The sequence below is a fragment of the Pristiophorus japonicus genome, chromosome 3 (genome assembly GCF_044704955.1).
Source record: "Pristiophorus japonicus isolate sPriJap1 chromosome 3, sPriJap1.hap1, whole genome shotgun sequence".
In the NCBI taxonomy this organism is placed as follows: Eukaryota; Metazoa; Chordata; class Chondrichthyes; family Pristiophoridae; genus Pristiophorus; species Pristiophorus japonicus.
Window position 1 is genome coordinate 326,978,992 of NC_091979.1, and position 13,131 is coordinate 326,992,122.

The window sequence follows — 13,131 nt, forward strand, 5'->3', positions numbered from 1 at the left end:
CTGTTCCTATGTTTCAAGGCAGAGAAACACGGGATCAATTCCTGCCTCACTCACAACCTTGCTAAATATAGCACCGTCATTCTATTCTCGTGACACAAGCTCCAGAAGCGCAGTGCAGCTGTTGAGGTTAAAGCTCTGGTTATGTTCCCAACAATGTTACTGGCACAGCGTTTCCGTAGTGTAGTGGTTATCACGTTCGCCTCACACGTGAAAGATCCCCGGTTCGAAACCGGGCGGAAACATTATGCAAACGTGTTCAATTAATGATTAGATAAAATTAAATCATTCATATTATTGGTTCAATATTAACAGAGTGCAGTGTCTCACGATGCTGGTCCATTTTCTGATTTCTCTCTACAGTTCTGTTCACACTCAAATTCTACACAGTGTCTCTCACTCCCTCCCGTTTCCAGCCCTGACGCTGGAGAAACCATATCTCAAAGCTGCACATTCCGTGCATTCAGGTCAGCTGTGAGAGATTATTAAAGGATCCTGCCACGCCACCACGCTTCACAACAGAAAATTAAAGCCAGAAACAAACCCATCGACTAATCGCTCTTCCCCAGCTCCAGAGTGAGTGAGGGCGGGACAAGTCCTAACTTCCGCTCCCACACTCTCCAATCAGCCGCTGCCGGCGGAAAGCGGAGAATGCAGCATCAAACAGCGGTTTACCGCCCTTCACTGGGTTGCAAAATGCCACCATTCGAGACAACGCTCCCCGTACACCGAACAGCAGCCTCATAAGATGCTTCATCTCAGCTTCCTGAGTTCGAGCCCCAGCTTGCACGAACACTTCTTCACTGGAAACACCATTAATTATCTGATTGCCACGTTTTGCATCATGAAAGTAATCCTAACCGATAATTATATAATCATAGAGGTTTACAGCATGGAAGGAGTCATTTAAGCCCATCGTATCTGCACCGGCCAACAAATGCCCAGTTTTAGTTGTGTACACCTGCACCTTATTGCATTTCATGTGCACATCTAAGAACTGGTTAAATGTGGTGAGGGTTTCTGCCTGCACCACACTTTCAGGCAGTGAGTTTGAGACCCCCACAAACATCTGCATGCAGAATGTTCACTTCAAATCCCCTTTAACCCTTACACTAATTACTTTTAAATTATGCAGCCTGATTGTTGACCACTCCACTATGTGAAATAGACCCTTTTAATCAACAATATCTAGGCCCCTCCTATTTTTATACACCTCAATGCTGTCGCCCATCAGCTTCCTCTGTTCCAAGGAAAACAAACCCATCCTATTCAATCTGTCCTCATAGCAAAGTTGCTCCACTCCCGGCAACATCTACGTAAATCTCCTCTGTACCCTCTCCAGCGTATTCACGTTCTTCCTTCAATGCGGTGACCAGAACTGCACGCAGTACTCCAGCTGTGGCCTTACCAGAATTTTATACAGTTCTAGCATAACCCACTTGCTGTTCTGTTCCTTGCTTCTGCCAATAAATGCAACCATTCCATATGACTTCTTAACCAACTTTTCCAACTGGCCAGCTTCCTTCAGGGATCTGTGGACAAGCAATCCCAGTTACCTTTGTTCCTCTACACTTCTCAATATCATACCACTTGATGTGTATTCCCTTTCCTGGTTAGCCCTCCACAAATGCGCGATCTCTCACATCTCTCGATTAAATTCAATTTGCCACTGCTCTACCCCCTTATCAGTTGATTGATATCTTCCTGGAGTCTCCAGCTTTCTTCTTCATTATCAACCACACTGCCTATTTTAATAACAACTGAAAACTTCGTAATCATAACACCTATATTCAAGTTTAGATCATTGATAAATACCATAAAAGCAATGGTTTTGGCACTGAAAACTGTGGAACCCCACTGGAAACATCCTTCCAGTCACAAAAACACCCATCAAACATTACCATTTGCTTCCTGCCTCTGAGCCAAATTTGGATCCAATTTGCCACTTCGCCCTGAATCACATGGGCTTTTACTTAGAAAATGCATAATCATTAAATGTTATCCTGCCTTCATGGGAAAACATCATTAATTGACTGATGATCTTCATTTGCACAACTAAAGAAATGATAACTGAAGGAGAGTCCTTAATTGAATAACTTATCTGTGCTCTGCACTTTACCTCTGAATCCATAAACCATTTTGGACACTGTGCTTTAGAAGTCTGCTTCAAAATGTTCCTTGCTGGTAACATATACATGAGACGTTAGAAACAGTGAGATAGACTATAGTGCAAGGGACTGGTTATTGTGAAACAGCAAAGAAAATATACATTCTGGAAGAATACCATCGAAAAGAAGTGTGGCCCTAACAGCCAAAAAGAATATGAAGTGCTGAGCCCTTTTCAGCAAAAAATTCTTTTTCAAACATTTTTCTGACCGAATCTTCACAAAAGAAAAATGATGCTTTTAAAGTCATTAAACCCGAATTTTCATGCACCGGAATCTTCTGAATCAGATGCCTCACGTTGTGCCGACTGAATCCATGTCCCTTTCAATATTCTGCTGACATGCACCCTATTAAATGTGCCACTAACTTATAGAATCAAAGCATAAGGGAATGGATGCAGCCCGTCGAGCCCATGCCAACTCTCAACAAGTCTCACTCCCCTGTCATTTACCCACAGGTGTGGAATTTCTTTCATTCGGATACTGATCCAACTCCGTTTTGAAAGATAAGATTGAGTCTGACTCCACCGCCCTTTAGAGCAGTGTATTCCAGATTCTAACCACTTGCTGAGGAATGGCCACTCCTGTTCCTCTGTATAAAGGCAGAGAAACACGGGATCAATTCCTGCCACACTCACAACCTTGCTAAATATAGCACCGTCATTCTATTCTCGTGACACAAGCTCCAGAAGTGTAGTCCAGCTGTTGAGGTTAAAGCTCTGGTTATGTTCCCAACAATGTTACTGCCACAGCGTTTCCGTAGTGTAGTGGTTATCACGTTTGCCTCACACGCGAAAAGTCCCCGGTTCGAAACCAGGCGGAAACATTATGCAAACGTATTCAATTAATGATTAGATAAAATTAAATCATTCATATTAGTGGTTCAATATTAACAGAGTGCAGTGTCTCACGATGTTGGTCCATTTGCTGATTTCTCTCTGCAGTTCTGTTCACACTCAAATTCTACACAGTGTCTCTCACTCCCTCCCGTTTCCAGCCCTGACGCTGGAGAAACCATATCTCAAAGCTGCACATTCCGTGCATTCAGGTCAGCTGTGAGAGATTATTAAAGGATCCTGCCACGCCACCACGCTTCACAACAGAAAATTAAAGCCACAAACAAACCCATCGACTAATCGCTCTTCCCCAGCTCCAGAGTGAGTGAGGGCGGGACAAGTCCTAACTTCCGCTCCCACACTCTCCAATCAGCCGCTGCCGGCGGAAAGCGGAGAATGCAGCATCGGAAAGCGGAGAATGCAGCATCAAACAGCGGTTTACCGCCCTTCACTGGGCTGCAAAATGCCACCGTTCGAGACAACGCTCCCCGTACACCAAACAGCAGCCTCATAAGATGCTTCATCTCAGCTTCCTGAGTTCGAGCCCCAGCTTGCATGAATACTTCTTCACTGGAAACACCATTAATTATCTGATTGCCACGTTTTGCATCATGAAAGTAATCCAAACCGATAATTATATAATCATAGAGGTTTACAGCATGGAAGGAGTCATTTAAGCCCATCGTATCTGCACCGGCCAACAAATGTCCAGTTTTAGGTGTGTCCCCCTGCACCTTATTGCATTTCATGTGCACATCTAAGAACTTGTTAAATGTGGTGAGGGTTTCTGCCTGCACCACACTTTCAGGCAGTGAGTTTGAGACCCCCACAAACATCTGCATGCAGAATGTTCACTTCAAATCCCCTTTAACCATTACACTAATTACTTTTAAATTATGCAGCCTGGTTGTTGACCACTCCATTATGTGAAATAGATCCTTTTAATCAACAATATCTAGGCCCCACCTATTTTTATGCACCTCAATTCTGTCGCCCATCAGCCTCCTCTGTTCCAAGGAAAACAAACCCATCCAATCCAATCTGTCCTCATAGCAAAGTTGCTCCACTCCCGGCAACATCTACGTAAATCTCCTCTGTACCCTCTCCAGCGTATTCACGTCCTTCCTTCAATGCGGTGACTAGAACTGCACGCAGTACTCCAGCTGTGGCCGAACCAGAATTTTATACAGTTTTAGCAAAACCCACTTGCTGTTCTGTTCCTTGCTTCTGCCAATAAATGCAACCATTCCATATGACTTCTTAACCAACTTTTCCAACTGACCAGCTACCTTCAGGGATCTGTGGACAAGCAATCCCAATTACCTTTGTTCCTCTACACTTCTCAATGTCATACCAGTTGATGTGTATTCCCTTTCCTTGTTAGCCCTCCACAAATGCGCGATCTCTCACATCACTGGATTAAATTCCATTTGCCACTGCTCTACCCCCTTATCAGTTGAAAGATATCTTGCTGGAGTCTCCAGCTTTCTTCTTCATTATCAATCACACTGCCTATTTTAATAACACCTGAAAACTTCGTAATCATAACACCTATATTCAAGTTTAGTTCATTGATAAATACCATAAAAAGCAATGGATCTGGCACTGAAAACTGTGGAACCCCACTGGAAACATCCTTCCAGTCACAAAAACACCCATCAAACATTACCCTTTGCTTCCTTGTCTGAGCCAAATTTGGATCCAATTTGCCACTCCGCCCTGAATCACATGGGCTTTTACTTATAAAATGCATAATCATTAAATGTTATCCTGCCTTCATAGGAAAACATCATTAATTGACTGATGATCTTCATTTGCACAACTAAAGAAATGTTAACTGAAGGAGAGTCCTTAATTGAATAACTTAGCTGTGCTCTGCACTTTACCTCTGAATCCATAAACCATTTTGGACACTGTGCTTTAGAAGTCTGCTTCAAAATGTTCATTGCTGGTAACATGTACATGAGACGTTCGAAACAGTGAGATAGACTGTAGTGCAAGGGACTGCTTATTGTGAAACAGCAAAGAAAATATGCATTCTGGAATAATAACATCGAAAAGAAGTGTGGCCCTAACAGCCAAAAAGAAGATGAAGTGCTGAGCCCTTCTCAGCAAAAAATTATTTTCCCAAACATTTCTCTGACCGAATCTTCACAAAACAAAAATGATGCTTTTAAAGTCATTAAACCCGAATTTTCGTGCACCCGAATCTTCTGAATCAGATGCCTCTCGTTGTGCCTACTGAATCCATGTCCCTTTCAATATTCTGCTGACATGCACACTATTAAATGTGCCACTAACTTATAAAATCGAAGAATAAGGGAATGGTTGCAGCCCGTCGAGCCCATGCCAACTCTCAACAAGTCTCACTCCCCTGTCATTTACCCACAGCTGTGCAATTTTTTTCATTCGGATATTTATCCAACTCCGTTTTGAAAGATAAGATTGAGTCTGACTCCACCGCCCTTTGGAGCAGTGTATTCCAGATTCTAACCACTTGCTGAGGAATGGCCACTCCTGTTCCTATGTATAAAGGCAGAGAAACACGGGATCAATGCCTGCCACACTCACAACCTTGCGAAATATAGCACCGTCATTCTAGTCTCGTGACACAAGCTCGAGAAGTGTAGTCCAGCTGTTGAGGTTAAAGCTCTGGTTATGTTCCCAACAATGTTACTGCCACAGCGTTTCCGTAGTGTAGTGGTTATCACGTTTGCCTCACACGCGAAAGGTCCCTGGTTCGAAACCGGGCGGAAACATTATGCAAACGTGTTCAATTAATGATTGTATAAAATTAAATCATTCATATTAGTGGTTCAATATTAACAGAGTACAGTGTCTCACGATGCTGTTCCATTTGCTGATTTCTCTCTGCAGTTCTGTTCACACTCAAATTCTACACAGTGTCTCTCACTCCCTCCCGTTTCCAGCCCTGACGCTGGAGAAACCATATCTCAAAGCTGCACATTCCGTGCATTCAGGTCAGCTGTGAGAGATTATTAAAGGATCCTGCCACGCCACCACGCTTCACAACAGAAAATTAAAGCCACAAACAAACCCATCGAATAATCGCTCTTCCCCAGCTCCAGAGTGAGTGAGGGCGGGACAAGCCCTAACTTCCGCTCCCACACTCTCCAATCAGCCGCTGCCGGTGGAAAGCGGAGAATGCAGCATCAAACAGCGGTTTACCGCCCTTCACTGGGCTGCAAAATGCCACCGTTCGAGACAACGCTCCCCGTACACCTAACAGCAGCCTCATAAGATGCTTCATCTCAGCTTCCTGACTTCGAGCCCCAGCTTGCACGAACACTTCTTCACTGGAAACACCATTAATTATCTGATTGCCACGTTTTGCATCATGAAAGTAATCCTTACCGATAATTATATAATCATAGAGGTTTACAGCATGGAAGGAGTCATTTAAGCCCATCGTATCTGCACCGGCCAACAAATGCCCACTTTTAGGTGTGTCCCCCTGCACCTTATTGCATTTCATGTGCACATCTCAGAACTTGTTAAATGTGGTGAGGGTTTCTGCCTGCACCACACTTTCAGGCAGTGAGTTTGAGACCCCCACAAACATCTGCATGCAGAATGTTCACTTCAAATCCACTTTAACCCTTACACTAATTACTTTTAAATTATGCAGCCTGGTTGTTGACCACTCCACTATGTGAAATAGACCCTTTTACTCAACAATATCTAGGCCCCTCCTATTTTTATACACCTCAATGCTGTCGCCCATCAGGCTCCTCTGTTCCAAGGAAAACAAACCCATCCTATCCAATCTGTCCTCATAGCAAAGTTGCTCCACTCCCGGCAACATCTACGTAAATCTCCTCTGTACCCTCTCCAGCGTATTCACGTCCTTCCTTCAATGCGGTGACTAGAACTGCACGCAGTACTCCAGCTGTGGCCTAACCAGAATTTTATACAGTTCTAGCATAACCCACTTGCTGTTCTGTTCCTTGCTTCTGCCAATAAATGCAACCATTCCATATGACCTTCTTAACCAACTTTTCCAACTTTCCAGCTACCTTCAGGGATCTGTGGACAAGCAATCCCAGTTACCTTTGTTCCTCTACACTTCTCAATGTCATACCAGTTGATGTGTATTCCCTTTCCTTGCTAGCCCTCCACAAATGCGCGATCTCTCACATCTCTGGATTAAATTCCATTTGCCACTGCTCTACCCCCTTATCAGTTGATTGATATCTTCCTGGAGTCTCCAGCTTTCTTCTTCATTGTCAACCCACTGCCTATTTTAATAACACCTGAAAACTTCGTCATCATAACACCTATATTCAAGTTTAGATCATTGATAAATACCATAAAAAGCAATGGATCTGGTACTGAAAACTGCGGAACCCCACTGGAAACATACTTCCAGTCACAAAAACACCCATCAAACATTACCCTTTGCTTCCTGCCTCTGAGCCAAATTTGGATCCAATATGCCACTTCGCCCTGAATCACATGGGCTTTTACTTAGAAAATGCATAATCATTAAATGTTATCCTGCCTTCATGGGAAAACATCATTAATTGACTGATGATCTTCATTTGCACAACTAAAGAAATGTTAACTGAAGGAGAGTCCTTAATTGAATAACTTAGCTGTGCTCTGCACTTTACCTCTGAATCCATAAACCATTTTGGACACTGTGCTTTAGAAGTCTGCTTCAAAATGTTCATTGCTGGTAACATGTACATGAGACGTTGGAAACAGTGAGATAGACTGTAGTGCAAGGGACTGGTTATTGTGAAACAGCAAAGAAAATATACATTCTGGAAGAATACAATCGAAAAGAAGTGTGACCCGAACAGCCAAAAAGAAGATGAAGTGCTGAGCCCTTTTCAGTAAAAAATTATTTTCCCAAACATTTCTCTGACCGAATCTTCACAAAACAAAAATGATGCTTTTAAAGTCATTAAACCCGAATTTTCGTGCACCCGAATCTTCTGAATCAGATGCCTCTCGTTGTGCCGACTGAATCCATGTCCCTTTCAATATTCTGCTGACATGCACACTATTAAATGTGCCACTAACTTCTAGAATCAAAGAATAAGGGAATGGTTGCAGCCCGTCGAGCCCATGCCAACTCTCAACATGTCTCACTCCCCTGTCACTTACCCACAGCTGTGCAATTTTTTTCATTCGGATACTTATCCAGCTCCGTTTTGAAAGATAAGATTGAGTCTGACTCCACCGCCCTTTAGAGCAATGTATTCCAGATTCTAACTACTTGCTGAGGAATGGCCACTCCTGTTCCTATGTATAAAGGCAGAGAAACACGGGATCAATTACTGCCTCACTCACAACCTTGCGAAATATAGCACCGTCATTCTATTCTCGTGACACAAGCTCGAGAAGTGTAGTCCAGCTGTTGAGGTTAAAGCTCTGGTTATGTTCCCAACAACGTTACTGGCACAGCGTTTCCGTAGTGTAGTGGTTATCACGTTCGCCTCACACGCGAAAGGTCCCTGGTTCGAAACCGGGCGGAAACATTATGCAAACGTGTTCAATTAATGATTAGATAAAATTAAATCATTCATATTTGTGGTGCAATATTAACACAGTGCAGTGTCTCACGATGCTGGTCCATTTGCTGATTTCTCTCTGCAGTTCTGTTCACACTCAAATTCTACACAGTGTCTCTCACTCCCTCCCGTTTCCAGCCCTGACGCTGGAGAAACCATATCTCAAAGCTGCACATTCCGTGCATTCAGGTCAGCTGTGAGAGATTATTAAAGGATCCTGCCACGCCACCACGCTTCACAACAGAAAATTAAAGCCACAAACAAACCCATCGACTAATCGCTCTTCCACAGCTCCAGAGTGAGTGAGGGCGAGACAAGCCCTAACTTCCGCTCCCACACTCTCCAATCAGCCGCTGCCGGCGGAAAGCGGAGAATGCAGCATCAAACAACGGTTTGCCGCCCTTCACTGGGCTGCAAAATGCCACCATTCGAGACAACGCTCTCCGTACACCAAACAGCAGCCTCATAAGATGCTTCATCTCAGCTTCCTGAGTTCGAGCCCCAGCTTGCACGAACACTTCTTCACTGGAAACACCATTAATTATCTGATTGCCACGTTTTGCATCATGAAAGTAATCCTAACCGATAATTATATAATCATAGAGGTTTACAGCATGGAAGGAGTCATTTAAGCCCATCGTATCTGCACCGGCCAACAAATGTCCAGTTTTAGGTGTGTCCCCCTGCACCTTATTGCATTTCATGTGCACATCTCAGAACTTGTTAAATGTGGTGAGGGTTTCTGCCTGCACCACACTTTCAGGCAGTGAGTTTGAGACCCCCACAAACATCTGCATGCAGAATGTTCACTTCAAATCCCCTTTAACCCTTACACTAATTACTTTTAAATTATGCAGCCTGGTTGTTGACCACTCCACTATGTGAAATAGACCCTTTTAATCAACAATATCTAGGCCCCTCCTTTTTATATACACCTTAATGCTGTCGCCCATCAGCCTCCTCTGTTCCAAGGAAAACAAACCCATCCTATCCAATCTGTCCTCATAGCAAAGTTGCTCCACTCCCGGCAACATCTACGTAAATCTCCTCTGTACCCTCTCCAGCGTATTCACGTCCTTCCTTCAATGCGGTGACTAGAACTGTACGCAGTACTCCAGCTGTGGCCTAACCAGAATTTTATACAGTTCTAGCAAAACCCACTTGCTGTTCTGTTCCTTGCTTCTGCCAATAAATGCAACCATTCCATATGACTTCTTAACCAACTTTTCCAACTGACCAGCTACCTTCAGGGATCTGTGGACAAGCAATCCCAGTTACCTTTGTTCCTCTACACTTCTCAATGTCATACCAGTTGATGTGTATTCCCTTTCCTTGTTAGCCCTCCACAAATGCGCGATCTCTCACATCTCTGGATTAAATTCCATTTGCCACTGCTCTACCCCCTTATCAGTTGATTGATATCTTCCTGGATTCTCCAGCTTTCTTCTTCATTATCAATCACACTGCCTATTTTAATAACACCTGAAAACTTCGTAATTATAACACCTATATTCAAGTTTAGTGCATTGATAAATACCATAAAAAGCAATGGATCTGGCACTGAAAACTGTGGAACCCCAGTGGAAACATCCTTCCAGTCACAAAAACACCCATCAAACATTACCCTTTGCTTCCTGCCTCTGAGCCAAATTTGGATCCAATTTGCCACTTCGCCCTGAATCGCATGTGCTTTTACTTAGAAAATGCATAATCATTAAATGTTATCCTGCCCTCATGGGAAAACATCATTTATTGACTGATGATCTTCATTTGCACAACTAAAGAAATGTTAACTGAAGTGGAGTCCTTAATTGAATAACTTAGCTGTGCTCTGCACTTTACCTCTGAATCCATAAACCATTTTGGACACTGTGCTTTAGAAGTCTGCTTCAAAATGTTCATTGCTGGTAACATGTACATGAGACGTTCGAAACAGTGAGATAGACTGTAGTGCAAGGGACTGCTTATTGTGAAACAGCAAAGAAAATATGCATTCTGGAATAATAACATCGAAAAGAAGTGTGGCCCTAACAGCCAAAAGGAAGATGAAGTGCTGAGCCCTTCTCAGCAAAAAATTATTTTCCCAAACATTTCTCTGACCGAATGTTCACAAAACAAAAATGATGCTTTTAAAGTCATTAAACCCGAATTTTCGTGCACCCGAATCTTCTGAATCAGATGCCTCTCGTTGTGCCGACTGAATCCATGTCCCTTTCAATATTCTGCTGACATGCACACTATTAAATGTGCCACTAACTTATAAAATCAAAGAATAAGGGAATGGTTGCAGCCCGTCGAGCCCATGCCAACTCTCAACAAGTCTCACTCCCCTGTCATTTACCCACAGCTGTGCAATTTTTTTCATTCGGATATTTATCCAACTCCGTTTTGAAAGATAAATTTGAGTCTGACTCCACCGCCCTTTAGAGCAGTGTATTCCAGATTCTAACCACTTGCTGAGGAATGGCCACTCCTGTTCCTATGTTTCAAGGCAGAGAAACACGTGATCAATGCCTGCCACACTCACAACCTTGCTAAATATAGCACCGTCATTCGATTCTCGTGACACAAGCTCCAGAAGTGTAGTCCAGCTGTTGAGGTTAAAGCTCTGGTTATGTTCCCAACAATGTTACTGCCACAACGTTTCCGTAGTGTAGTGGTTATCACGTTTGCCTCACACGCGAAAGGTCCCCGGTTCGAAACCGGGCGGAAACATTTTGCAAACGTGTTCAATTAATGATTGTATAAAATTAAATCATTCATATTAGTGGTTCAATATTAACAGAGTACAGTGTCTCACGATGCTGTTCCATTTGCTGATTTCTCTCTGCAGTTCTGTTCACACTCAAATTCTACACAGTGTCTCTCACTCCCTCCCGTTTCCAGCCCTGACGCTGGAGAAACCATATCTCAAAGCTGCACATTCCGTGCATTCAGGTCAGCTGTGAGAGATTATTAAAGGATCCTGCCACGCCACCACGCTTCACAACAGAAAATTAAAGCCACAAACAAACCCATCGACTAATCGCTCTTCCACAGCTCCAGAGTGAGTGAGGGCGAGACAAGCCCTAACTTCCGCTCCCACACTCTCCAATCAGCCGCTGCCGGCGGAAAGCGGAGAATGCAGCATCAAACAACGGTTTGCCGCCCTTCACTGGGCTGCAAAATGCCACCGTTCGAGACAACGCTCTCCGTACACCAAACAGCAGCCTCATAAGATGCTTCATCTCAGCTTCCTGAGTTCGAGCCCCAGCTTGCACGAACACTTCTTCACTGGAAACACCATTAATTATCTGATTGCCACGTGTTGCATCATGAAAGTAATCCTTACCGATAATTATATAATCATAGAGGTTTACAGCATGGAAGGAGTCATTTAAGCCCATCGTATCTGCACCGGCCAACAAATGCCCACTTTTCGGTGTGTCCCCCTGCACCTTATTGCATTTCATGTGCACATCTCAGAACTTGTTAAATGTGGTGAGGGTTTCTGCCTGCACCACACTTTCAGGCAGTGAGTTTGAGACCCCCACAAACATCTGCATGCAGAATGTTCACTTCAAATCCCCTTTAACCCTTACACTAATTACTTTTAAATTATGCAGCCTGGTTGTTGACCACTCCACTATGTGAAATAGACCCTTTTACTCAACAATATCTAGGCCCCTCCTATTTTTATACACCTCAATGCTGTCGCCCATCAGGCTCCTCTGTTCCAAGGAAAACGAACCCATCCTATCCAATCTGTCCTCATAGCAAAGTTGCTCCACTCCCGGCAACATCTACGTAAATCTCCTCTGTACCCTCTCCAGCGTATTCACGTCCTTCCTTCAATGCGGTGACTAGAACTGCACGCAGTACTCCAGCTGTGGCCTAACCAGAATTTTATACAGTTCTAGCATAACCCACTTGCTGTTCTGTTCCTTGCTTCTGCCAATAAATGCAACCATTCCATATGACCTTCTTAACCAACTTTTCCAACTTTCCAGCTACCTTCAGGGATCTGTGGACAAGCAATCCCAGTTACCTTTGTTCCTCTACACTTCTCAATGTCATACCAGTTGATGTGTATTCCCTTTCCTTGCTAGCCCTCCACAAATGCGCGATCTCTCACATCTCTGGATTAAATTCCATTTGCCACTGCTCTACCCCCTTATCAGTTGATTGATATCTTCCTGGAGTCTCCAGCTTTCTTCTTCATTGTCAACCCACTGCCTATTTTAATAACACCTGAAAACTTCGTCATCATAACACCTATATTCAAGTTTAGATCATTGATAAATACCATAAAAAGCAATGGATCTGGCACTGAAAACTGCGGAACCCCACTGGAAACATACTTCCAGTCACAAAAACACCCATCAAACATTACCCTTTGCTTCCTGCCTCTGAGCCAAATTTGGATCCAATATGCCACTTCGCCCTGAATCACATGGGCTTTTACTTAGAAAATGCATAATCATTAAATGTTATCCTGCCTTCATGGGAAAACATCATTAATTGACTGATGATCTTCATTTGCACAACTAAAGAAATGTTAACTGAAGGAGAGTCCTTAATTGAATAACTTATCTGTGCTCTGCACTTTACCTC

General features: G+C 43.5%; 5 non-coding genes across 5 annotated transcripts; all 5 read left to right on the plus strand.

The window, feature by feature from the left end:
* Positions 1-169: 169 nt before the first annotated feature.
* Positions 170-242, plus strand: trnav-cac (transfer RNA valine (anticodon CAC)). Its single transcript has one exon. It is a non-coding gene; the product is annotated as a tRNA-Val (tRNA).
* A 2,673-nt stretch (positions 243-2,915) lies between these two features.
* Positions 2,916-2,988, plus strand: trnav-cac (transfer RNA valine (anticodon CAC)). Its single transcript has one exon. It is a non-coding gene; the product is annotated as a tRNA-Val (tRNA).
* Positions 2,989-5,684: 2,696 nt separating this feature from the next.
* trnav-cac (transfer RNA valine (anticodon CAC)) lies at positions 5,685-5,757 on the plus strand. The gene has a single exon. It is a non-coding gene; the product is annotated as a tRNA-Val (tRNA).
* Positions 5,758-8,432: 2,675 nt separating this feature from the next.
* On the plus strand, positions 8,433-8,505 carry trnav-cac (transfer RNA valine (anticodon CAC)). The gene has a single exon. It is a non-coding gene; the product is annotated as a tRNA-Val (tRNA).
* A 2,675-nt stretch (positions 8,506-11,180) lies between these two features.
* Positions 11,181-11,253, plus strand: trnav-cac (transfer RNA valine (anticodon CAC)). The gene has a single exon. It is a non-coding gene; the product is annotated as a tRNA-Val (tRNA).
* Positions 11,254-13,131: the final 1,878 nt, after the last annotated feature.